The sequence below is a fragment of the Psammomys obesus genome, unplaced genomic scaffold (assembly GCF_907164565.1).
Source record: "Psammomys obesus unplaced genomic scaffold, mPsaObe1.curated_primary_1811, whole genome shotgun sequence".
Taxonomy (NCBI): Eukaryota; Metazoa; Chordata; class Mammalia; order Rodentia; family Muridae; genus Psammomys; species Psammomys obesus.
In genome coordinates, this window is record NW_026596101.1 from 13591658 (window position 1) to 13619200 (window position 27543).

The window sequence follows — 27543 nt, forward strand, 5'->3', positions numbered from 1 at the left end:
ACACACACACACACACACACACACACACACACACACACACACACACATGATCCCAGCACTTGGAGAATAAAGACTGGAGGACTGGGAGTTTAAGCTTCTCCTTAGTTACAAATTCAAGGTCAGCCTGGCTACAGGAATCCCTGAGACAAAGTAAACAAATAAGCCGGCTGTGGTGGCACACACCTTTAATCCCAGCACTCAAGAAGGCAGAGGAAGGTGGATCACTGTGAGTTCGGGGACGGCCTGGTCTACAGAGCAAGTTTAAGACAGCCAAGGCTACACAGAGAAACCTTGTCTCGAAAAAAACCAAACCAAATCAAACAATAAAAAAACAAATGAACAACAACAAAGCAAAGGGAAAAAGAATAGCTAAAAATGCATGCGGAAATGTACAGTCTAGGGAAATGATCTACACTGCTAACCATGTGTGATTCTCACAGGTCCAGAGGACTCGACAGTACTCTTGGCATTGAACACTGAGAAAAACCAGAGTCTCTGAAATCAAGTTCCAACGGTACATGTTACCTGTGGCCATAGGATGGCATATCAAGGCATCAACACATTTAGAGGAAGGCCCTGTGGGGACTCCGTAAGCTTCCACGACGCCAGGTCATCCTGCAACATGGAGTTGCTCTTGCTCTTGACCTCTGCTGACTGCACTTGACCAGACTGTTGTCATGAGAACTTTACAGTGTCAGCCTTAGTGGCATCTTCCTTGGAACGCCTGTGCCGTGATGTGCAGGGTGAAGTGAGCACTGGAGCATAAGAAACGATGAGGCAGAGGTCCAAGTAAACTAGCTTGTGCATGTACGGAGGCTACAAGGGCAGGAATAAGGAATGCTGGGGGCCGGCATGCCGTTGGCTGTATGCTACCGTTGGCAACTCATCTCGGTGGATCTGGATCTGGATCATCACCATCTGATTGCCAAGACCACTTCTGAAGACTGCCTTGCTTACAACCAAAACAGGCCCTGCTGGCTCTCTTCCCTGGACCTATGGCATTCTGGACTAGTTCTGTTCTTGCCATAACCATGTGTAACTTATGTGAAAAAAAAAAAAAAAGTCTCCTTTGCTGACTCCGTTGAAGAATAAAAATTTAAGAACTTTACTGTGTCAAAATTCTAGAACCATGTATTGCTGGGCACCACACCTAGAGTTTCTTGTGGGCTCATGATCAATTTGACCTAAGTTAGGGGCAGCTCAAAGCAAAGTGTTCAGAAAAAAAAAAATCAGCTGAAGCAGTGAAGAGAAGAAGAAGGGAAGGGGGGGCGGAAGAAAGATGTGGAAGGGGTGGAAGGAAGAGAAAGAAAACCCAGTGGAAATAGCAAAAACTAAAGAGAAGTTAAAGGGTTAAATATCTCTCACCTCACCCCAGATGCATGTTCACTCAGAACCTCAGTGTCTGACCTCGTTCCAAAAAGAAGTCTGGAGATGAACCTGAAGGCTCTAGAGCAGAGCCAGTCCTGCATGTCAGGAGGACCTAAACGTATGTTCCTGTGCATAGGAAGAGAGGAAACAGGCACACAGACCTAGGGAGAGGTCTGTGAGAACACAGAGCAGAGACTGGGTGTGTCTGTGAGCTGAGGAAGGCACTGCTTGCTTTTGGGCATATAAGCTAAGAGCGTGGTGGAGGGACAGAGGGGGTTCCTTCTCAGGATTTCAGGGGCCATTCTTGACTAAGCCAGCAATCCTCTGGAACCATGAAAGAAAAGATTCCTTGGTTTCTGGCTGCCATATTTCTTGTGATTTATGATAGGAACTCTTGGAAATTCAGTATTCCAGAGGAGAGAAGAGATGTGGAGGAGGAGAGAGGAAGGAAAGCCAGATAAGAAGCAGAAAGAAGAGCCAAGCGCCGAAGCAGCTGTGTTAGTGCCTTTCTTGATGCTGTGACAAAATTCTTGACAGAAGCAACTTAAGGAAGGAAGGGTTTCTTCTGGTTCCCAGTTTGAGGGTTCCCAGTCCATCACAGCAGGGAAGGAACGCGGCAGGAACACAAGGCAGCTGGTCACGTTGCATCCACAGTCAGGAAGCAGAGAGAGATGAACGTCTCCACTCAACAACCTTCTCCCTATGTCTTCAGCTGGGGACCCCAGCGAGTGGAACAATGTTTGCTGTGGTTTCAAGACAAGTGTCACCTGTAACCCAGCCTGCCTCAAATTCACAACCCTGCCTCAGCCTCTAGGGTGATGATGGCATGGCAGCTGTGCACCACCACACTCAGCTCTAGCTAACGCTTGTGGAAGCCTTCCACATGTCAGGCACAATGCTAAGTGCTCTGCAGGCACTGTCCCCATGGATTCTCCCATCACCCCTCGGAGCATGAGGTGCAGTGTCTCTAGAAGGAGGAGGAACAGGTGCCTCAGAGTGAGGAACCTAGGGATGGAAGGAAGGACAAGGGACAGAGGGGGAGACCCTCTGGAGGTCGCCATGCCGTGCCGGATGTTACTATCCTGCGCCACCTTCCTCTCCTCCCACTGCCTCTCATCTGGGCTGGATTGAGCTTTCCCGGGATGCCTGGGTCTTCCTAAGTCTTTGATCGACACTTCCCCCCCCCCCCTCCACCGTCCCTGCCCTGTCAGGGCTGCATGGAGTCATGTGACCTTCACAAGCAGTTTAAGTTTACAAAACCAGGTTGAGCCCTGCAGGCAGAAGCTGCTCTCCTTGCAGGATGTGGGAGTCCAATCCCTACCTGACAGACAACTCAATATTGGCACCCACCCCTAAGCCCACATTTACCATCTGCATCTTTTACTGTGTGACAGTCATCCCCTAGCTGATCTTCAGAGTCACAGTGCCCTATTGTTCTGGGATGCCTCCTTGGGTGCCTTCACCAGAACAGGAAGTAACTGCTGTAGGAGGAGGGAGGGAGGAGAGAGGAGGCAGTGGCCTAGAAAGGACAAGAAGCTCCTGCCTGGGGACTGGTAGAACAGATGTTAGTAGCTAATGTTCTTATGCTCTGTTTATGGGGCTAGTGTTTGTCTACACAAATGGTTACAAGCTACAACTTCAAAAACCAGTGAAACTTACCTCCCAGAGCCGATGACATTCTCAGACACGGATGTTTGGCAGCCTTCTGTGTAAAACGCGTTCAAGAAGGGGCTGAGGTGGTGAGTCTCCGACATTGTTCACTTGGAGGCCAAGCCAAGACCCTGAGAATCCTAAGAGAGAAAAGGCGGGGAGAGGGGGCCGTGGGGAGGGCAGAGAGAAGAAACTGGTAGATTCACGGGCATGGTAGAGCTGTCTGCATCCCAGCCCAAAGCAGTCTCAAGAAGCTACTGTCAAGGCTCTTGAGAGTCTTATTCGTGTGTCACTGCATGTGGCAGGCACAGCATTGGCTAAGGCTTCTGCTGAGCAGGAGTGCTCCGCCTCTAGTGTTCCAGACAGGAACGGAAAGGAGTGCTGAAGTGGGCAGATTCCTCTTGGAATGATTAAAAGGATGGTAGAGTGGAGTGCCGGTTGAGTCCCCCAAAAGACTACCTCACCGGCTGTCTTCTCTTTTGGAGGGCAAGGTAGTATGTGGGCTGAGCCCCAGAGTCAGTCTGCTCTAACATGTTCCACACAGAGAAAACAAGAAGTAAAAAAGCCCAGAGGTCGGGGCAGCGGTGTGCTTTTGGAGAGTGCAGACGTAGTTGAGAAGCTGGAATACACGGGAAGCAGGAGGGAGAGAAGAAGAGAGACTAGGAAGGGGAGGTCACAGACTGTGACTGTGACTGTTAGGCTGAGAGCCCTGGTAGCCTGGACAGGCTGGGACTGGCCACCATCCTCAATGGGTCAACAAGCAAAAGAGATGAGAAAGGAGATGTGGTCACTGTGTCCACACTGGGGAGAAGGACACACAAAGAGGCCCTATGACCCCTCAAGTCCATCTTTGGGATCCTGATGGGGGTCTCACTGAACTTGGAACTCACAATTTTATTAGGCTGCTAGACAGGCTTTTCCAGGCTCTGCCTCCTCAGTGCTGAGATTACTGTTATGCCCAGCTATGCCCAGCATTTACCCAAATGCTGAGGGGCCAGACATGGGTCCACCTCCTTGCAAGGTAAGCATTTTATTGCCAGTTTCTTCCCCACAGTCCCTAGAGTCAGCCTTAAATAGAGAACAAGAGGTAAGCTTAATTAAGTAGTCCCAGTCAAGTGTGGTCCAGCATATCACTACTGTCTCAGCTCCAGTCTCTCCTGCAAGGGGCTCTGTCAAATTGTTAAAACTGTTTTTCATAACACAGATTCATTCTTTGGTTAACACCAGGTTTCAGCCTTTTCCTTCTCTCACTGTGAGATTTCTGTGGGGGGGGGGAAATCTAATTCCTCAGGGTGTACTTTCTCGAGTCTGATAGTCAAGGGAGGGAAGGAGAGACACAGTCTTTCTCTCTCCCTGTCTCTCTCTCTGTCTTTCGAGACAGGGTTTCTCTGTATAGCCTTGGCTGTCCTGGACTTTGTAGACTAGGCTGGCCTCAAATTCACAGAGATCTGCCTGCCTTTGCCTCCCTGAGTGCTGGGATTATAGGCACACACCACTGCACTAGATTTTTAGAATATTTTCATTCCCACCAGGACTGTTACAAAAAGGCCTTTTCTGCCCTGGTCAGGCATTAAGTTACTGCACAAGAAGTAATGGAAAGCCACTGGAAAGGAAGGGTGTTATTTCATGTCAAGCTTGCTTTTTGGAAGAAGTATGGTGGTTACTGTATCTATGGAAACAGATGGTTAATCCCAGTGAGCATCACTGAGCTCCCCTTCTGGAACCAGAAGTGTCCTCCTGTGCACAACTCCCTTCACCCTCTTCCTAAGACCCTCTGTTTTGCCAAACTACCAAGAAGCCCCTTGCTTAATTCCTTAGTTACTATAACAAAATACGTGGGGCTGGAACATTTACATTGGGGAAAAAATGTTATTTCTCATAGTTCTGGAGGATAAAGTTCAAGACTAGGGCATGAGTAAGTATGAGTTAAAAAAAAAAAAAAACGAAAACTAGTTTGTCTCTGCTTTCAAGACAGTGCACGGCTACTATGTCCTGCATAGTAGGACATATGGCAGAAGGGAGGGAAGAACTTAGAACTGGTCCTTGCTTACTTTCTCTGCCCTTCCATCTTCTAGGAGTCACCTTCAAAGATGGAAGCTCTTCCTTGTCATAGAAAGTCCTAATTATAAAGGCTCTTCACCACCTCCTGAAGATGCATCTTTATTTGTGTGTTTGTTTTTTCACTTTACATCCTGGTCATAGCCCTTTCTCTCCTCTCTAATGGGTTTCACCCTCTCTCTTCCTCCTCCTCCTTCCCCTAGTCCTCAGATAGGGGAGCTCCCTCTCCACCAACCCACACTAGCACATCAAGTCAAATCAGAATTGAGTGCATCTTCTTCCCCTGTGGCCTTGTGAGGTAGCCCTGCCAGGGGGAAGTGATCAAAGAGCAGGCAACTGAGTCCATGCCAGAGACAGCCCACACTCCCCTTTCTAGGGGGTCTACATGAAGACCAAGCTTCCCATCGGCTACATCAGCATGGTCCAGTCCATGCATGGTCCTTGGTTGGTGCTTCAGTCTCTCCAAGTCCCTCTGGGGCCTGGTTAGTTGGCTCTGTTGGTCTTCTTGTGGCTCTCCTGTCACCTCCAGGTCCTTCTATCCTTCCCCTTACTTTTCCATGAGACTCTGTACACTTGAGCCAGTGCTTGGCCGTGAGTCTAAGCATCTGTTTTGATCCAGTGCTGTGTGGAGCCTCAGCACCACATTGGCGATTACACTTCAACATACAAGTGTGCGGCCAGGGGACATATCCAAACCAAACCTGTGGACAAACATCCTGGTTATCCAGGAACTGTGGGGTGACAGTCCTCAGAGGCACAGGAGCTCCCCTGCAGGATCTGGCCCAGAGCTCCCTGGAACAGAAACTCAAACAATGTTTGTTGACAAGCCTTCACCTTCAGCTAGCTACGGTTTTCCTTAATTTCTGGGAGTGTAATGCAGTCCAGATAGAAGGCTCCTCTTCGCACAGAACACGCCCCAACTCCTGAAACCTGAAACCCTGAAGTGTCCAGTTGATTTGCAGCTAGCTTTCAACTTTCTGGCTGGTGGAAGTCTCGCTTCTGAAAATAGAAATTGAGCTGTCAATAGTTATTCATGGAGAATTGGTCTCGGGGCTCCTAGAGGGTAGCATCATCCATAGATGCTGCGGTCCCTTTAAGAGTACCCCAGGAGAATACCATTCAAATGCTGTCAGTCGTTGCTGTATTAAACTTTCCAGAGAGAACAAGGAGAATTCTGTACAAGTTCAGTATGGACACGATTTTTGTTCTGAATATTTTCCATCCAGGGCTGGTTAAATCTGCGGTTGGGGAGCCCGAGGCTGTCTATAGGAGGGCTGGTGCTGGTGGTGTCTATTTCTTTGCATGGATGCTACTAAAGAATGAGGTTCCTATGAGGTGAAACAGAGGCAAGGGCTCTGCTCTCTTCCCTAGAAGTGTTTATTCAGGAGGACTATCAGTCAGCTACTGTTTAGTTACGCTACAGTAACAAAAATCTCTCCAAATTTCAGTGGGTCGTCATAAAAAGGGCTTTTGTTTCTTACCCATGTTGCATATTTGTTGTGTGTTATCAGACAGAAGGATCAGTCTCCATAGGGAGTTCCTCTCTCCATCCCCTCTCTCACTGTGTCCCTGTCTCTCCGTCTTTGTCTCTCTGTTGAGCCCCTCACTCGCTCTCTCCGTGTATATACATGTGTGTGGAAGCCAGAGGCTCGTGTTTCTCAATCGTCTCCACGTTACTTTTTTCGAGACAGGTTCTCTCACTGACCCTGGAAATCCCCAGACTGGCCACACAACGCCTGGCCCAGCCTGTCTCCACTCCCCAGGGCTGTGACTACAGGTACCCATTCCATGCCTGGCCTTTGCTTGGGTATTCGAGATCTGAACACAGGTTCTCAAGCACCTTATCAACTGAATAGTCTCCCCAGGGACAGTAACTCCTGAATCAAAGATATAGGATCGTTTTAGAGAAAACAAAGCTTAAAAGATTGGGGACCATGGCACAGTGCAAGGAGGTCAGGTGGGGCCTGGGGTTCCCAGGTCTTCAGGCCACACTTTGAAGATCCCTGTGCTACCGCGCACGAGGGTAAGAGAAGCCATGGCTTCTTTGCGTACACAGTCAGGGGTCCCCTGCTCTTTCTGACACCCCTGTGTTTGCAGTCAGTCCTCCTTTGCCCCTTTGACCCTTCGGAAGCTGTCAGGGCTGGCCTGTTCCACATTCGTGCTCTGAATCTCAGATCTTCCCCCCCACACCTCCAGCTCTGTTTTCTGCTAAGTAGCACAAATTATCTGGTCTCAAAACTAATGCATGGAAATAGGCATTACGTGTTCACCCTGCCTGAGGAGGTATTTGCATTTTAACCAGACTGCTTCCTGACCCAGAACCTGCTGCAGAAGGAGACTGTCAGGCACCTAACAGTGGTAATGGATGTAACGTGAGGGCCCTGAGCTGTGGCTCTTCGCTCCCTCCCCACAGCTTATCTCTGACCCTGGATTTCCATCTGATGTTCTAAAGGTCTGTTCATGCCTGTCTCCCCTGCCAGAGTCGGAGGCCCCTCATGGCTGTGCCCTCCATGCAAAAATGTTGATAAATGAATTCAGGCTATCTGAGCAGTATAGCAACCTACTCTTGAAATCTTTAAATTAAAAAAAATAATAATAATTTTTTTTCTTTTAAACAAGGATTTCACAGAGCCCAGGGTGGTCTCAAACTCACTATGTAGCCAAGGATGACCACAAAATCTGGTCCTCCTGCTACCACCTCTTCAGTGCTGGGATTAGGGGTGTGCACCACCATGCTCAACTTGTATAAAGCTGGAGTCCAAACCCAGGACCTTGTTTGTTCTAGCCAAGCACTGAGCTACCTATCCAGTCTCCTCAAAATGTGTTAAAATTGAGATTTTTATTTATTTTTGGCATTTGCCAGCCAGGACCCTTGATGTTGGGCTGGTACAAGTGGCCTTTTGGCTATAATAGAACTAAGTTTGGGATATGTTGCCTGATGCCATTCCTCCCCTCTACAAGAGAAATCAGGAGAAGAAAAAAAATCAAAACAACAACAATAAAAACTTTATTTGAAATTGTATTTGGCTAGCTAGAATTGACCTATAAAATAGTGACTATAAGGCTGGGGTTGGGCTTGCCGCCGCCCCGTGTTCGATTCCCAGTACTACATAAACTGGTCATGTTGGTGCACACCTGTATTCCCAGCACTCAGGAGGCAGAGGCAGAAGGATCAGAAGTTCAAGGACATCCTCAGCAGAGCTGGGAGTGTGAGGCCGGCCCAGAATACATGAGGCGTTGTCTCAAAAAGAGAATAAATTAAAGGTACAATGGTGGTCATAGGACATTGGAATTCAGAGGGTTGAGACTGAAAGAAAGTGAAACATTTTCCCGCATTTAAATTTCTCATTAGTTCTGCATTTATCATTTTATACTGACAATAAGCTAAGAGGGAGTATTTCAGGTGAATTAAATATGTTCTTAAAATTAAATTATTGTTCTTTAGCATTTAATTATTGAAGCCTACTTTCTTTTACTTTTGTGTACGTGGCAGCCAGAAAATCAAACACCACATGCTGTGTTCTGCGGTATATTTCTGTGAAGCAGAGCGATGTTGGAGAATTCCAACAGCTTGTTTGTCACACCTGCGCGATGTCCTCATTTCCCGGGATGAGTTCCGTTGGGAGTGGAACTAGAGATTTATCTCGAGAGCAGACGAGTGCACGAGAGAAGCTCCTTCTCTCTAGCAGAGGTCTTTTTCATCCAGTTTTTCTGATGGGGGATGAAATCTATTAACTCACTTCAGGGATTCTACCCACATGAGCCACAGCTTCATTTATGTCAGCCCCAGGGAGGGGGTGAAGGTTCTTTGTGGTTCTAGTTGGCTGAGCAGGACGTCTTCATAAGTCTGTCCCTACTCCTTGTGGTGGTTTTGAATGAAATTGGCCCCCATAGGCTCGTAGGGAGTGTCACTCTTGGGTGGTGTGGCTTTGTTGGAAGAAGTGCATCACTGTGGGGTGGGCCTTGGGGTTTTAAAAGGCCAAGCAGGCCCAGCGGCACCCTTTCTTTCTGTTGCCTGCCAACCAGGGTGTAAGAACTCTCAGCTCCTTCTCCAGTCATGTCTGCCAGCCTGCTGCCATGCTTCTCCCCATGACTAGAATGAGCTAAACCCCTGACACTGAGCTAAGCCCCAATTATATGCTTTCCTTGAGAGTTACCATGGCCATGGTGTGTCTTTACAGCAATAAATCCCTAACTAAGACACTCCTGCATGAAGTCAGAGGGGGATTGGCAGGCACGAAGAAACTGGAGGAGAAAGCAAAGAATGAGAATAAGACAGTCCTTCAGGAGAGCAGGAGTTCTGGGCAGAGACTTGAGGGACAGAGGGCGTAGGGCCTTCGTGGGGGCTTTACCGTGGGACAGGTATGTACAGAATCTTGATCTGGGTCCTACTCATGTGGGGTGGTCATTTATGAGTGGTTCATCAAGCTGCACATTTATGGTCTCTTCTCTTTGCCTATGTGTATCACACATCACCAAATAGTGCATGGGAAGGCAAACAGCATATGAGAGGGAGGAGCCGGAACAATGGGTCAGTGTTTCTGAGGACCTGGGTTCCCACAGGGCAGCTCACAACCGTCTGTAACTCCAATTCCAAGGGACCCAGCACCCTCTTCTGGCCTCCTCAAGCACTACACACATGTGGTACACATACATACAAGCACACAAACATTCATATCCATAAAATAAAAATATGTAAATTAAAAAAAATGTGTGGGAATCATTTAAAAAGTGAGAAATTTTTCATGCTTTATAAAAACTAGTCTCCTAGATAGAACATGAAAAAAAAAGTTTTGTTTTGAATTTCGTTTCATTCCAACTTCTGAGATAGGGCCTCTAGCCCAGAATGTCCTCAAACTCACCATGTCCCTGAAAATGGCCCTAAACCTCTGATCCTCCTGCCTCCAACTCCTGAGTGCTGGGATTAAAGGACTGTGCCACCGCTCCCACCTTATGCATTGCCCTTTCCAGAGGTGTGTTCTTATAGTTATTTTATATCCAGAGAGTTGACCCCAAAGATTAGATGAGCAGCAAGCCTTCGGGAGACGGCAGCCCTGCAAACTCCTCGTTTACATTCATGAGACCCCAACAAAAGGTCCCACCAAGGCCTCCTGGAGGAGGCTAAGTCTCAGCTCCCAATACAAGCAAACCATGAGGAGGGAGTGTGTGCTTGACTAAGGTGCCAAGGGCATAATACTCTGTTATACAGCCACCAAAAACAATGGAAAAGTGCACCTCACTCAGGTGCCATTTCCCACTCCCACACACAAACATAGATACCACATTCATAAAAATGGTTCAAATGTAAAGTTAAACTCATTCTGAAATAACTCTGAAAACTAAAACTCATGAGCATTCATTGCAGAAACCCTAACAAGTACAGGTGAGCAGAAAGAATTTAAACCCATGTTTTCATCATACGCGTGTAATGCTCATACTGACTGTCGTTGTAGGGTTTGATGCATGCAAGAGATCAATCACTGGTTACTCCCACAAAATGTAGAAAACAGAAGAAGAAAATGAAGGATCTAAACTAGGAGTCATGGTGTATCCAAATTATAATGACAGTCCCCAGGCCTCAGGAGCAGAATGCTGGCCCAGCATGCACAAGGGCCTGGGTTCCAGCCCCAGCATTACTCAAATAAAAATGATCCCCCATCTTACCATTAAAAAAAAAAAATGGGAGAACCACCCCACACTAGTGGAGAGAGTACGAGAGGGGGCAGATGTGCCAAAATGGGAGGAAAGTGGTCCTGCCTGGAAGAACACACATGAGAAAAATAGAAAGGTAGAGACCCTGGTGTTGTCCATTCGATTCCTGTTCAGCCACATGGAATGAAGAGACAAGGAGAGGCCCCCTGTCACGTGCTCAGGTTGTGTTTGTTTTTGTTTGTTTTTTAACCTCACTGAACCTCTGCCTTTGGAGAATAGTAGCCATCAGAGTCTTTGAATTCTACTCCTGGCTCCATCCCTGATGAACGTGGCATGGAAGGAAGCCACAAGCTCTACTCAGCCAGGTTTTGTGGGCAAGAGGCCAGACCAGAAAACAGTGGGCATAGCCTGGCCCTCCCATCCCCCTAGAGGGGGCTGCATATACAAAAGACTGTCTAATTGATGACTTGGCTTCTTGGCCCCTGCTGTTTTTTCTACCTTGTCTCTCATCTTCCTCTTTTCCCTCACCCTGTGTCTTCCTCAGAAAAGTAAATACAAACCTGAGCTACCTAGTTCCCAACTTCTTGTCTGGTCAGAGCACTTGCACCCAACCTCTTCACCCACTTCCAGGTCCTGGGCCACGTGTGGCACTTGGGGTCTAGGAAGTCTGATCAGACTCTCACTGGCATAGCGGGGTTGCCACATAACCCAACCATCAGGCAACTCAGACAAAATGATGCTTTCTTTCCTCTGCTCAGCAAATCCCAAGAAGATTCTAGAACCTCTGTCCTGGGTGGTTTCTCCCGGCCTGGGCTGAAAGAATGTATAATCTACCATGCATCTATAAACATGCAAATACAGAAATCTGACCCAACCTCCTTCCCCCACCCCCACATTCTCATGTCCTCTCTTCCTCTCTGCCCTTCCCTTTTTCAAGTGTCTTGATTGTATGAGCCCGAGTGTGTTGCCTAGGCAACAGGTGTTTCCATCAGTCTCAGCCTCTCTCCAGCCAGTACAGGCAGGACCTGGTCCTGGAAGGCTGGCTAGCAGCCAACAGTGTAGATCACACCAGCTAAAAGATATGCTTGCAGGAGGCTGGACACTGACTGAGACCTCCTTCTGTCATCTAAGACCCCTGTTGCCCTGCCTGGCAAGACTATACTCCCCTTGTTAGATCAGTCTCACATTTTGTGTTGATTCATACAGTCCACCAGGAAAGACAATGCTTTGGACAGGTACATCCTCAGTCCTGGCTCCAGAACCAGGGACTCAGAAGCTCTGAGGTGAGCCCTGCGCTCAATTTTATCAAGTCTCCTGGGGAATGGTGATGTCCAGCAGCTGGCGGTTGACAGGATGCTATACACAGTTTGAGACCAGGGAGTACAAAATCTCCTTGGCAACAAACAAGAACCATGGCTCTGTGAACCTGGCCCAGTCCAGGACTGAGCTAATCTTTTATTTGTTTAATTAATTAATTAATTAATTAATTAATTAATTAATTACATCTTATCCAGTTCTGGGATTCTCACCTTAACTGAATGTTGGAACCAATGAAGATCTTTTGAAAAGTTGGGGTGCTTGGACCCAATTCCAAACAGAATCCAGATATCCTGTTGTTCAATAGCAACATTTTAAAAGTTCCCCTGAGCTCGGGAAGTGGCTCTCTTGGTAGAGTGCTTGGCTCACGTGCGCGTGAAACCCTGGGCTCCATCTTCTGCACCCAATAAACTGAGTGTGGTGACATATGGCCGTTTCCTCCTAGATGAAACATCCCCTCCAGGACTAGGAGGAGGCTCCTGGGACTCAGAGTCAAGCAGGAGGCCACATGTCTGGGAAAGTGAAAACTTGGAAGGTTTTCAAAGGCCCCTCCCAGCTTTATAGAAGGAGTCCACAGCTGCCGGGAGAGCACGCTGACCAACCGAGCTGCCAAGAGGAGATCCTTGGACTGTCGAGCCACCCGGAAGCTGTGCAGAGCTCTCCAGGCTGCAGCTTTTGTGGGTCTGCACCTGTGTTGGGGGAGCCCTTCAGGGCTGCTGCGGCTTTTCCGAGTCGATGTTGCTCCTGGACACACCCCTCACCCATACCCCCAACACTCATTGCTTTTCCAAGTTGGACATTGGTGGAATCATTACTTTGGTCTGCTGTGGGTTCCCTTCTACACTGAGTAGACTGGGGGGGGGGGGGTCTCTTTTCACAAGTACACTCTCACACAACAGTGACAAACACTTAGAACTTAGGGGCTAGCAGTAGGAAGATCAGAAATTTAGCGCTGTCCATCCTTGGTCACGTATTGCATTCAAGACCAGCATTGGCTACATGAGACCCTATCTCAAAACAAAAGTTAAAATGAATTAAAAACTAAATAAACTTTGAGGATAAGCTGTGGGTCAGGGATGAAGTTTCCTTTAGGGAAGAGAGGCAAAGGTGCAGCAGCCATGACAGCCCTGGCCACAGGGGCACCTGGGTCTTAAGAGGATCATCTCCAGTTTGATTCCAGCCGTGACTATATTCAAACTTTGAGACTAACCTGGATCCTGTCTTCATATACCACAATAAACACAATGTTTCTCAAATAATTCTGGTTCACACAGAGGGTAGAGAGGCACACAGTGAGCCCCATCCACACAGTCCGCCTCATCCACACACAGTCAGTCCATCCACACACAGTCAGCCTCATCCACACATTCAGCCTCATCCACACATTCAGCCCCATCCACACAATCAGTCCATCCACACAGTCAGCCTCATCCTCACACAGTCAGCCCATCCACACAGTCAGCCTCATCCACACAGCCAGCCCCATCCACACACAGTCAGCCCCATCCACACTGTCAACCTCATCCACGCACAGTCAGCCTCATCCACACACAATCAGACCCATCCACACACAGCCAGCCCCATCCACACACAGTCAGTCCATCCATACACAGTCAGCCCCATCCACACAGTCAACCTCATCCACACAGTCAACCTCATCCACACTCAGTCAGCCTCATCCACACACAGTCAACCTCATCCACAGACTCAGCTTCATCCACACACAGTCAGCCCCATCCACACAGTCGACCTCATCCACACACAGCCCCAGCCACACAGTCAGGCTCATCCACACACAGTCAGCTCCATTCCCACATAGTCAGTCCACATCTCCAGCACCTTTTAGCTCTGAGGTTGTGGAAACATTTCAGTGCCTCAGCCTTGACTTCTCACCTATAAAAGGGGGTGGTGGCTCCTAATCACTCACCTGCCAAAGTTATATAGAATAAATGAAACAAAAGAAGCGAGAGCTTCCTGGCCCTCCTCATAAAATCATAATGAAGGTGGGCCGGCACCCCTGGCTCGAATACAGTGAGCATCCCTGTGAGAATACTGCAGGATCTCATTGTTTAAACTAAGCTCCTCACATCCTTGGCAGAAAATCAAAATGGAGTCACTTGTGTTAAACGTCACCAAGCTAAAACTAAAGCTGTTTAATTCAGTCTCCCAAGAAACCAAGACTAAAGAAATAACAGATGAACTTCCCCAACAGACCAGGTTCCCTTACCAATGTTTCCCCTGGGATGTCACAGATCAGTTGCTCTCTACTCTCTATCTCACAGTCTTGCAAAGTAAACCACCATTTCCTCTTTGCTTTGGCCTTTCTCAGTCCTTCTACAAATCCAGACACGTGTGCCTATCCAAGTACTTCCACCTTTTAGAAGAAGTGCTCCATTCTAGAACTGAAAATAAAGACAATTAAGACTTCCTTTTGCAGGGTCAGTTTAGAGAGGTTCTCTGCCATCGCCTAGGCTGGTCTTGAACTCCTGAAGATCTCTTCCTCTCGGTTCCCAAGAGCTGGGGTCACAGGCTGGACACACCATGCCAGAGGCACCACAAATGAGAGTTTCAAGTTGTTAAATTGGTTTTTGAGCATCCTGTGTCTCTTGAGAGACCGGGAAAGATTCAGATGGAAAGAGAGACTCCTTCTTTATGCCTGCCTCTGTAGGCTCTTTTGATATTCATTGTTCATGGAACACAATCTCTCCTCTCCCAGTCAGAGCTGCATGTGTAGCAGGTTTTGCTGAGGAGTTTGGACAGCAGTCCATACTAGCACCTTACAGCTAACACCCTGAAGGTGAAAGAAGCTCCTATACTTTTCCGAATTCCAGGGAACACAACAGGCCTCCAGCCAGGTACTATTATACCCCTCCTCCACCATCTTGCCCCTCCCCTGCCATCTGGGGAAAGGGGAGGGGGGGCTCCATCTTGCTCCTTCCTTGCCATCTCAGCCCCACATCTTGCTCCTCCTCCCTCATCCTGCTCCTCCTCCTCATATTGCTCTTCCTCCGTCTGCCCAGCTTTCGGCCCCAGAGTCACGCGTGCCTCTCCAGGCAAAGTTCTTTGGCTAGCTCTTCCTTACCCCCATCTTACATCTGTGTTGGCTGGAGAGACAGCTTTCCACAACCCACACATCTCATTAAGGGGTATTGCTAAATAAAATAAAAAAAAAAAAAAAAAAAAAAACACCGGTCTCCAGGAAAAGGAACTCCACCCGGATCTGTGTGTTTGTGTTTTCTTCTCCCCAGTCCATAATTACACAGGCTGTTGAGCACACTGGCCCTCAGAGAGAAAGCATTCCACATGGAAATTGTGGGTTCTCCCCTTGCCGCTACTTGCCCCTGGCAGCCTCATCCCTGCTTCGCTACACCAGGGGTCCACCAGAGGCGGGTGTGCCCCACCCGTGTCAGCTGGAAGCCATCCCTAGATACAGAAGCTGGGGGTCAGCCCTGGATGGCTGCATCTGCACAGCATCCCCAGGCAAATCAGTTCTTAAAAGCTTCCAGAGCTCGTCCTGACCTCTCTGAAGCTCAGTTTCCCAGTTTCAAAATAAAGATAATACCTCACTGGGAGACTGTGAAAAACAAGAGATAATGTATGTGAAAAGCAAGCGCAGTGTCTGGCAGTGAGCGTCTTCCAGAAAGGCTAGCTAATATTATTATTAGCTATTGAGCTGTAATGGCTCTCTGCCTGCCTTAGGGATGGTTATTTCACTCCAAACAGAATCTCTCAGGGTGCTGGGGCTGGAAGTGGGAGGGGGGAGGGTATGATCGGGGGCCCTGAGGTTGGAGGACTGCAGATTGGGGGTAGGGGAACTGTCTGGCATTTAGACTTTGGAAACTCAGGTGTGCATGTCCAGGGCTTGCTTTGAAAGATACAGAGTCAGTGGATCAAGGCAGTGTGTCTTTCTCCAAGTGACATGTTTACTCATGGCAAATAATTGAAAACATCATTTGCACGTTAAAGCGGATCTGGAGCCGGTACGTGCCGTATGGTTCCGTTTATGGGCTGTTCCAGAACAGAGAAAACTGAACGAGGGAGATGGGAATTAGGACGGTGGTTGTTTGTGGCAGGGTGAGGGGGTTAACTAGGCAGAGCCATGTGCTCCCTTCTAAGGGGTGAGAATAGTCTTGATGAGGATAGTGGTGTTTGTCAAAGTTCACTGAACTGTATACCGTAGTGAATTAGCCAAACATAATTCATTTTAAGGCATTTGAAAAAAAAAAAAAAAGAAGTTGGAAACAGAAGGAAAAGACCACAACCTCTTCTCCGTTTACACAGTCCAGGAGTTAACTAGACACCCAATAGAAGGCCCCCCTCTGCACCAAGCTCTGTTCTCAGCCTGTCATCTTGGACTTGGAAGCAGAAGAGATAATGCCTGAGCCATTGGAGACACAATATGGACTTGAGTGTGTGTATCTGTGTGTGTGTGTGTGTGTGTGTGTGTGTGTGCGTGCGTGCGCGCGCCAAGGGGCCTAGGAGAACAACAGCTAAACGACCTGCCTCTGGCCCTACATGTCTACACATGCCTCAGACTCTTTTCTATGGCACGGCTGTGTCCCAGACCCCTGCAGCCTGTTGCTGCTGTCACTGCTCCCCAGATGGCTGTAGCCCACACTGGCTTTCGGTGTTCACAAGTGCACATCTCCTCAGGGTCCCTGAACACTCAGACACTCCTCAGGCAGAGCGGCTCTCCTGGTTCAGTCCTTCCTGCTCTTCCTCTCCGGGCTGTTGGCCCCGCCTCAGCCCCATCAACTTGGCCTGAGCTGGGCTGACTTCCCAGCTGTACCTTCACTCCTGCAAGGAAGTAGTGTGCGTCCTGCCATCCCTCCCCTGTGCCCTAGGCTGTCCCTATCTCCTCAGACACCTCACGGAACTATTGCTTCAATAAGAAAGTCTAGAAGCCACCCAGGCCAGGCCTTTCTTCCCTTAGGATCTTGTCCTGACAAAACACAAATGCTTTTTTTTTTTTTTTTTTCAGCCACCCCCATCCCAGTGTCTTGTTATGTGGATGGAACTCTATGTAATACAAGCCCGGGATGGTCTTGAACTTATGGCAATCCTTCTGCCTCAGCCTCCCACATCTTGGGTTTACAGGAATGAACCACCACCCTTGGCTTTCTTTAAACCTTTGTTTCCCGGGAGCTGGACAGATGTGGTTAAGAGCACTAGCTGCTCTTCCAGAGGACCCAGGTCAAGTGGGTTCAATCCCCAGCTTACCCATATGGGTAATCCCCAGTTACCCATACGGTTACTTAGAAGTGTCTGTAACTCCAGCTCCAGGGGATCTGATACCCTCTTCCGGCCTCCACAGGCACCTCGCACTCACACGAACAGGCGCACACACACACACACACACACACACACACACACACACTGGCAAAATGCCCACATAGGTAAAACATAAATAGATGATAAAAATTAGATCTTTTTTTTTTCCCACCTCAAGATTAGCTCCCTCCCAGAACAATCGGCAGCCCCTGTGTGTATGTGTGTGTGCCTGTGTATGTGTGTGAGAGAGAGAGAGGGTGAGAGAGAGGGAAATATGGAGAGAGAGAGGATGAATATGTGCCCTCTTACAGGGGAAATGTCATACCCCCCATCAGGAGGGAAAAAAAACCCAGAAAAGGGTAGGTTATTTGAATAACACATAACCAAATCACCTCCTCCCACCCCCACCGCCCCTGGCACAGGCACCAAAAGAGCAAGCGATTATCGGCAGAGCTGTCACTAGAACAGGGATCTTCCAGCTTCCAGGCCAGTCCCGGTGTGTGACCGTGGCTGCAATTCTTCCTCCAGGAGCCAACTCGCTCTGCCCACAACTCCACTTCACGGATCTGGCAAGCCACTTAATGTCACCACCACTCAGCTTCTTGACAGTAATTGGAGACAATAATAGTTACCTACTTCATAGGGATATTCAGTGCTCAATTAGTAAAAGCTTCTAAAGTACTCGGGTCCCCGTCATTAGCTGTAATGAAGCACTTCAGCCACAGTTGACCCATCTGCTGGCTGTTGGTGGAAAAGGCTCGTCTGCGGAGAAAGTATCAAGACAAATCCTAAGGATCTGAAAGAAGAGGGCCTGAGGCAGTACCTCAGGTAGTACAAGATCTGTGGTGTTTCTTAAGTCACTTGTTGGTAAGACAAAACACCCAACAGAAGCAGTTGAGGGGAGGGAGGATACATTTTGGATTATGGTTTCAGAAGGTTTGGTTCGTGGTTGTCATTGGGCACAATGCCATGTGACTGGCCTGGCAGAAAAGGCATTCTAAAGAGACATTCATTTATGCTCGTCCTTGTGGCTCTCAGACTATTGAGACAATGGTACCTAAGGAACTGGACATTTCTCAGGAATCAGTGCTGCAGAAAGGAAAGGGTTGGGACTCTGGAGGCAACCAACAGGGTACTGTCTCCTAGAAACAAACTTCACACAATTCTGACAATTTGTCAGGAAACCCTGGAGGAGAGATTGGCGCCAAGATAATGGCAGGTCAGTGATGGGCAGGATGAAAACTTGACCATGGCTCTCAGTTATTTCTTGCTTCCTATTTAAACCTAAACCTGTCAGGACCCTGATGTGGGCTTTGGACAAGGGTCAAGGTGGTCACTGGACTCTTTGTTTGTTCTTCCCAATGTTGTGACCACACTGAATAAATGTTCTCTTTTCTGCTTTTCACCATTATTGGTCTGTCTAAATGGCCTGTTGAGGATGGTGGTCAAGCCTACCGGATAGAGCTTCGGGAATCCAGGGCCAGGCTCTGACCCTGGCCATCACAGTGTTGAAAACGTGTGGCAGATTTGGCTTCTTGGTAGGCAGAAGACAGAGAGAGGGTGATGGGAAGGCTTGAACTCTGGGGTTTGGGAAAGTGAAAGGGGGTGGGGCAACTACAGCTCTCTCAGTTGGGAGCCTGGGGTGCATCTTAGTTGGTGGCACGCTTGCCTACCATGCAGAAAGCCCTGGGCTCTATTCCTAGCATGGCATAAAATTGGTGTGGTAGCATACAGCTGTTTCACTCGGCACTCCAAATAGAGGCAGGAGGATGAGAAATTTGGGACCATCCTCAGCTATATAACAAGTTCAAAATGAGAACTTCCCCCTAAGAAAAAGAACTCGCTCGATAGGCAGGCTCACCTGCTTGCCCAAAGAGGAGTTTCTTTGCATGCTGATACAAAAGGGAGAGAGCGGATGATGATGGAGTGGAGATGTTTCGGAGTTCTCTAGTCTAGGGATGGGAGATAGTTCCCTTGGTAAAGTTGCCACACAAAGCCTAGGGCCTGAGTTCGGATCCCTGTGCACCCATGCAAAGAGCTGGCACGGCAGCATCGCTTCATGATGATCCTAGTGCTCGGCAGAGGAGACAAGAGAGCCTCTGGGGCTTGCTAGACAGCCAGCTGGCTTCGGTAAGAGGCTGTCTCCAAAAGTAAGGTGGGGGCTGTTTGAAGAAGACACCCAGTATCGACTGCTGGACTCCATACACACACACACACACACACACACACACACACACACACACACACACACACAGTCAATGCAAAAACCACAGCTCTCATCTTAAAGGGAATGAGATAGTTTATTCTGGAACCATTTTGAGTGACCATGGCCTGGGAACAATAGACTTAGGTTACCCCAAATTCCGTGTTCCAACCTAGAAGCAGCTTCATGAAGTTTTTATGGTTTTACAGAACAGAGAAAGTCATAAACCAAGACAAGTTTAAAACACATTGGTGCATACATCAGAGAGGCTGGTACGTTGAGGGGAGTAGCTGATGTCCCGTTGTCCCTTACTATCCTCATCCCAACAGTGGTATCTTTGTTACAATTGGTGAATGTACATTGACACATCATTACCGCCTTAACTGAACCTCAGGTTCTGTCTTGGAGATGTTTATTCTCTTGCTTTGGACAAATGTGTAGTAACTGGGATGTGCCAGTTCATCATATGGAATAAGTTGACTGCCATCAAAATCCCCTTTGTCCTTCCTAGTCATCCCTCCATCCTCCCAATAACACTTATTTTGTTGTTGTTTTCATCTTTTACTGTCTCCTTAGTTTTTCTCTATCCAGTACGTCAGCTTCCTTCGCTAGCATGTCAGTTTCTTCCTTTTTTTTTTTTTTTTATTTTTTTACTGCCTTTTTTTTGGGGGGGGGGAGATAGTCTCTCAGTGAGTAACCCTGGCTGTCTTGAAACTCACTTCGTAGACCAGGCTGGCCTTGAACTTAGAGAGCTCTGCCTGCCCCTGCCTCTGAGTGCTGGTGTGGGACATCACCCCTGACTTTCAGCATTGAATGATATTCTGCCTTATTCATCTTTTCACCTCGGTTGCTTCAAAGTGTTGGTAGTTTTGAAAGAGCTGTTACCAATGCAAATGCACAGGGCTTTGATGGCCAGAAGTTTCAGTTCCTTAGAGTAAGCCTCAGCGAGCACTGCCTCCGCATGAATGTGTTCATTCCTGTAAGAAGCCCCCAACTTTAGGAGATGCATCTGGAACTTCTGTGTGTGTGTGTGTGCGTGTGTGTGTGCATCCCTCTGTGTGAATGTGGGTCATGGTTGCCACGGTGTGCATGCGGGGTGGACCTTGGGTGTTGCTCTTCACTTTCCATGTCCCTGTCTTTATTGTTGATCACCTTGATGATCACCTTATATGCCAGGCTAGCTGTCCTGCAAGCTTCTGAGGGACTCTCCTGTCTTTACCTCCTATCCCGACATAGGAGCATAAGGGGGGGTTCAGCTTTGCATGGTTCTGGGGTCTGGACTCACGTCTTCGCACTCACGGGGTAAGTGCTTCACAAACCGAGCCCCACACTTTAAACTTCAGTGATGATAATCAACTTCCATGTGTTGAGTCTTTGCTCCGGACCAAGAATTTCACATGTTATGGATGCCTTTCACTTACTAACTTTAAAGCACATCTTGGGGGCCTTTATTTATTGTTGCTAGAGACTGGATCTAGGGTCTTCCACATGTTAGACTTGGCCCAGCCCTTTAAAGTACACGTGTGTTTCCTTTGGGTTTACTTTGTTTGTGTTAGCTGATTGTTTGTTTTGCTTTTTTTTTTTGTTTTGTTTTGTTTTGGGGATTTGGGTTTTGTTGCTGTTGTTGGTTGGTTGGTTGGCTGGCTGGTGGGCTGTGTTTTCTTGCAACTGGGTTACCCCTTATAAGGCAAGCTGGCCTAGAACTCCTAGGCTGGTCTGAAACTCAAAACAATCCTCTTGCCTCAGCCTCCTGGATGCTGAAATCATAATCACAGGCTACCATACCCCCTACAGTTCATCTTCCTGTTGCTCACTTTTACAGACAAGTGAAGGAAAACTCTGAGCAACAGCTACCTAAGCCCATGGCCCCTGGATCCAAGGGATCCAACCCAGTCTATCTTTCTCTAGCTCACTATGTCATGGCACCTCTTAAACTCTCAAAGCTTAAAAGCTCGTACAACTTTGAAAAGAGGCCTCAACGATTTTGCCTTTGAATTTCTACTGATGGCTATCTTTGTACACCTCTGTGAGACCATTTGGGGGGTGGGGAGAGCTGTCATGGCAGATGACAGCTCCAGAGCACAGGTGAACATGTAGGGTCTTGAACTAGAGGGCTGCAAGGAGACAGTGTTGGAGCAAAATTACAATGACAGACAGAGGCAACAGTAGTGGAGAGAAATGATGAAGGGAGGTGATAGCGATGAACAGTGATGACAGTGACAGAGAGAGAGGATGGTGATTGGAGAAAGATAACAGTGATAAAAAGAGATAACTGTGATCAAGAGAATTGATGATCATAGTCAGAGGTGACACTGATGGAGAGAGATGATGTTGACAGAGAAAAATGGTGGAGAGACACAGTGATGGAAAGAGTATGTCGATAGAGCATCTTGCCACTCCCCCCCCGCCCCCCGTGCTGGACCCCCTCTGCACACTTCCTTTTGCTCCTCAGCACTTGCCTCTCTCCCTCGGTGCCTTCCCATTCCACTGCTGGCTGTCCTGAGACCGCTGTGCCTTCCCAAAGGCTTGAGGCCAGTGTCTGCTTCCAAGCCAGCCCTACACAAGCCACCTTTGCTGTGCTGTTTGCTGGCCTCTCCCTGGCTCCTCTGGAGACTGTCCTTTCTGTTTGCTTGCTGCCAGCACTGACGCCATTCCGGACCTAGGACACATTTCTCAGGGCCCAGGCATCATAGAAAGCCTCGGCTCCATACTCCGCTAGACAATGCGGAGAAACTGTATCTTCATTTATTGCCAGAATGATTTTCCCTTTGGGATTAAATTTCAGGAAAGTTATTTAGAGACTTGGGATTAGACTGCTGAGCTCCACCCTCTGCCCTGGCACTGTGTGCCTGAATACAAGTTTTACCTCGCTTTTGAAACCAGAATCAATTTTTAAATTATTAATATTATTTTTAATTATATAAATACATGTGTGTCTGCATGGGTAGGTCTATGTGCTCGTGCGTATGTGTGCCCACAATTGGAAGGTCTTGAATGCCCTGGAGCTGGAATTACAGGTAGTTACTTACTGTCCAACACGGGTGCTAGGAACCAAACTCGGGTCTTTTGCAAGAACAGTACTAGCTTTTACTCACTGAGTCCTCTCTCTAGCCTCCAAACTGAGCTCTTAAAACCACTTGGGTACAGATTTCCTCCCTTTCTTTCTATCTTACTTATTTAATTAGTTTTGGGCTTCTTGAGTCAAGGCCTCACTAATGGGACAGGGGGGGTCCCAGCTTCTAGATGGCACTTAGGACATTGCAGATGCTCAATAAAGTGCACTGAAAGAGAAAATGACGTGAAGTCTTTGAAAGGTGCACATTGCCCAGAGCCACGAGGTGTCTGTGTGCATAGGCAGCTTCTGGAAGGTCTTGGTAGAAGTCCTACGGGCGAACCCTCACACCAGAGTGTTAGCTACGTTTCTCATTATGACTTGGGCCCAACAGTTTGAGTGTATACAGCAGAGAAGGCATGGCGACAGGGGGCTGAGGTGGATAGTCACATCGCCTTCACAGTCGGGCGTCTGAAAGAGAAGAACGTTGCTGCTCAGACCGCTTCCCCCTTGGCATTCGGTCAGAGAACCCAGCTTTTGGAACGGCGCCACCCACATCGGGATCAATTATCAATCTGGCAATTCCCTCACAGACACACCCAGAAGCCTGTCTCCTGGGTGATTCAAGGTCTAGTGTACAGTATTAATCATCAGGGATGTTTAGCTTTGGTGGCAGCAGAGTCCTTCAGACCCATTCTCTTCTCTAGGCTCCTGTGTCCTATTGCCCTCCTTGGGCATTCTGTGCTTGGCGTCTCTGGGACACCTCCCTTCCTCCATGTAAGACTACGCAGGGATATTTCACACTCTATTCTGCATAAGGCCCACCTCCCTCTCACCAGGCTCTTTAGTACAACTGCATTTCCCAGGGAGCCACACAGATAGTTCATGGCAGGGTCAGGATTGGAGCTCAGTCTGAAGAGTGTCACACAAGCAGAGAAAGGGGTGGCTGTGTCTCCCTCTGTGTTACTTGGCACTCAGAGCGGACCTAGCCATTGGGGGTGCACAGCGAAGACTCAATGCGAAGAACAAACGAACCATGCATGAATGAACGTGTACATGCATGAATGGATGCACATGTGTGCCTGAACCCTCCGCCCTCTCTGCTGTGTTCCCGGCCTCGCCACCCTTACCTCCCCTTTGCACCACTGCTGGCTATGTGTTGGGGAGATGTGAATTAGGCTTAGCAGCTCTCTGCACACTGGAGCACTGCTCTGCAGACTAAATCAGACCCAGGGACCCTCCCTGTGTTTGGCTACCTAGTCTTAAGATTTGAGAGCACAGGAGCCAAGACTGGGTGCTTTGTGTCTGTCTGTCTGTCTGTCTGTCTGTGTGAGGTAGCCAAGTGGACAGTGTGGATAAGCAGGCTAGGTCCTGGCTGTTTCTTCTAACAAATTCACAGGTAAGACCCCGTGGCAGCTCTCCTTCAAACGGCACCCAGTTCTCAGGGGACGAAAGAGCTGCCTCCTCCCCTGGACTGGGGAGAGGGGAAGTGATCAGGCACCAGTTATCTAACCAAGAGAAAGGCAGCTGCCCATCCAATGCCTCAAACCTAAACCGAAGCCAGTGAAGTGGCAGGAAGCGGGAGGGAGGGCATTGTGTCTGAGTCCGCCTTGCATCTCGCTGAGACAAGCCACCCTCCAGTCTGCAGCTTCCATTCTCTTATCTGTAAAGGAAATATAGGCTGCATCAAGCTACCCGAAAGGAGGTGATATGGGGTGATCCTATGATTGTTGAATGAAGCCTGTACGGGTTGGGAAGCATGGATGTCACACGTTTTCGATGCCCAGGACCTCACAATGAGAAACTGTCCCATTTAGAATTTAGAGCAATTCTTTGAAAAGCCCTTACTTTGGTAAAGTACTGGCCATGCTAGTTCAAACCCTTCCACAATGAAAAAGAGAAGAATAACAAAAACCCGCTAGACTCTCTCTCTGTCTAAGGGGTGTGGGGGAGGGTAGGAAGGCAAAGATATAACAGATTTTAATGTTCTTTTCAGCATGTCTTTTTTTTTTTTTTTTTTTTTTTTTTTTTTTTTTTTTTTTTTTTTTTTGTTTTTTTTTTTTTTTTTTTTTTTTTTTTTTTTTTTTTTTTTTTTTTTTATGTGTGTTGATAGTTTCTTGTCCCAGGGCCTTTTGCCTGTGACAGTCTCAGGGCATGGGAGGCCATGCCAGGAAAGACAGCCCCTCCCCCACAATGGCCCCAGCTCCACCGCTCTAGGGTGTTGAATGACGTAGTAGAAGTGGCTGAGAGAGGACTCCAGATGACTGAGGACCTGAAACAGGAGACTTTATTTAGGCTCTGGGGGGTTTCCCAAGCTGGTGGTGGTGAGGGTTCGAAGTGTGGAAAGAAGGGAGTAGAAGTCTGGAGGGCCAACCAAGAAGAGCCTCCATCAGTGAGCTCGAAGAAGTGGACCCGGGCAAATGGACCGGTTAATAAAGTGCTTGCTATGGAAGGAAGTGTTAAGAACCTGAACTCACATTAAAAAAAAAAAAAAAAAAAAAAGCGGAGAATGCAGAGGCAGGGACAGGAGGATCTCTGCAGCTTGCTAGCCAGCCAGCCTAGCCTACACCAAAAGCTCCAGGCCACTGATAGGTCTTGTCTCAAATAAACAGGGGTAATGTGAGGAATAACAACCAAGACTGTCCCCTGACCTCCAAATACATGTGTATGCACGCATACACACATCCACATACCAGAGCCAAGTGAATTTGTGCAGATAAGAGTCATTTCTTTCCTACTACCTAAGCGCTTCCCCATACCCCCAGGGCATCCTATGGTTGCTGCTGTTTTATTGAGATGTAGTGTGTACACAGCAGCATACCTTAGTACTAATGAAAGTCTGCCTGTCGTTTCACTTAGCTCAGCGTGGCAGAAGACCCTGCCAAAGAGAGCCTCATTGTCGCTGCAGGTTAGTTTTTAACTCTTCATCCTGCAGATCTTCCTGGGTGTACGTTTTCTCGTCTGAACCTCTTCACTCCACCGATGTCTCTGATACTCACCCATTGCATGGTGGGTAGCTGGCCAATTCTGCCTCGTTGCTGGGCAGTATTTTGTGGCAGTGCTGGTGAACGTGGGTCCTGCTCAAGGGTGGCATCCTGAGAAAGCACCGAGTATGGAAACTCCCTTAAGATCTAAGGAATAGACTTCCATGAGAATTTGGCTGTAATAGGCTACAGGAAAGAGATCATTTATAAGCCAAAAGAAGTCTAGTGACCTCGTGTCAACTTTACATTTTCTCCACCATTAGCAGAAATGGGGATCCCAGAGCTAAATGAGGCCAGTTAATGGAAGATTTCTTCTTAAGTGAGGTTTTTTTGGTTTTTTTTTTTTTCACATCTAAATTTTGTTCCTGCTACACAGGCAATGAGCCAGTGTAACTTTCTAATAAGAAAAATGACACACTGTAGGCTTCCAGAGACAACGGTACCATTGTCACCTTACTGTTAAAATACCAACAACCTGGAAGCGATACCTTGGAGAGATGATATAGGAACATAGAGTGAGCTTCAGAGGCAGATATTCAGATGTGGAAAATCTGAGTAAATCACTGTAATTAGGGAGCATTGCTGGGGTTCGGGGGGGTTGTTCTGGAAGAGAATCTGAGTGGGTAGAGCAACTATTGTCAAAGAAAACAGCTGCCTCATTCAGAAAGCTGCACGATTAGTCACTAGTGGAGCTGGAGGCTGTTCAAACTACTCTGACTAATTTCAACTTGTTTGTCTGAGGAGCCCCAGGAGGCACCTGGGGCATTTCTAAAACAATCTTTGTGGCTTGGAGGTCAAAGAGTCCAAGGTATAAAAGTTAACAGAGTTAGGGCTGCTATTGCTTTAATGGGGGAAAAAAAAAAGTGAGAGACATGAGGCTGAGGAGATGGTTCTGTTGGTCAAGTGCCTACATGAGGACCTGAGTTTACATCCCCAGGGAGGTGGGGACAGGAGGATCCCTGAGGCTTACCAGCTAACCATCCTAGCCAAATTAGTGAGTTTCAGATTCAGTGAGAGACCCTGTCTCAAAAAAATAAGGTGGAGGCTATCTCTGGTGATGCGTATCTTTAATCTCAGCACTTGGGGGATAGAGACAGGTAGATCTCTTGGCTCACAGACCAGCCAGGGCTACATAATGAGACCTTGCCCCCAGCTCCACTCCCCCCAAAAGTATAAAATGAGTTAGGAAGATACCAGACATTGCTCCTGTCCTTTACATGATAAGTACATGCACATATCTGTATACGAGCACCACACAAGCTGGCATGATGGCTCATGATGGTAAAGGTGCTTGCTGCCAACTCTGATGACTTGAGTTTCTGGAACCCACATTCAGGAAGGAGAAACCCTTCTCCTCTGACCACTCAACAGAGAGTCCCACAAAGAAGAAAAGAAATCTTTCACTCTTACAGTAAGTGTTTGGTTCAGGAAGAAAGTAGTTGTGTTCTTTCTTAAAACCCTCAGCACAACCAGGCAGTGGTAGAACATGCCTTTAATCCCAACACAGGCAGAGCAGGCAGTTCTCTGTGAGTTCGAGAGAACTCTGTGAGGTGGCCTACAGAGAGGGTTCCAGGACAGCCAGGGCTACACAGAGAAAACCTGTCTCAAACAAACAAACAAACAAACAAACAAACAAAAAGCCAGTGTGATTCCCCTCCAGAGCCATCTGCTACTCCTGTGGTCCCCAGTGGTGGTTGTTAGAGAGGACTGAACTCTAGAGAAGAGATTCTTAGCAAACCCTTAGTAACTGTTCAGAGGTGTTAAAACTGTGCCATTGAGCCACTGTCACTGGGGAGCATCTGTAACCACACCACAACTGGGTTAATCCCGACTGAAAATGGTTGTGATGTAGTCTAGGACCCTGTTCCATACCGCCCTGTCTCACGCCTGACAAAGCCCAGCCTGGGAACTCAAGCATCTGAACTCTAAGAAACACAGAGACATTTGGCCCTCTGTGATAAAAAAGTTATAGCTAAGAGGAACCATGT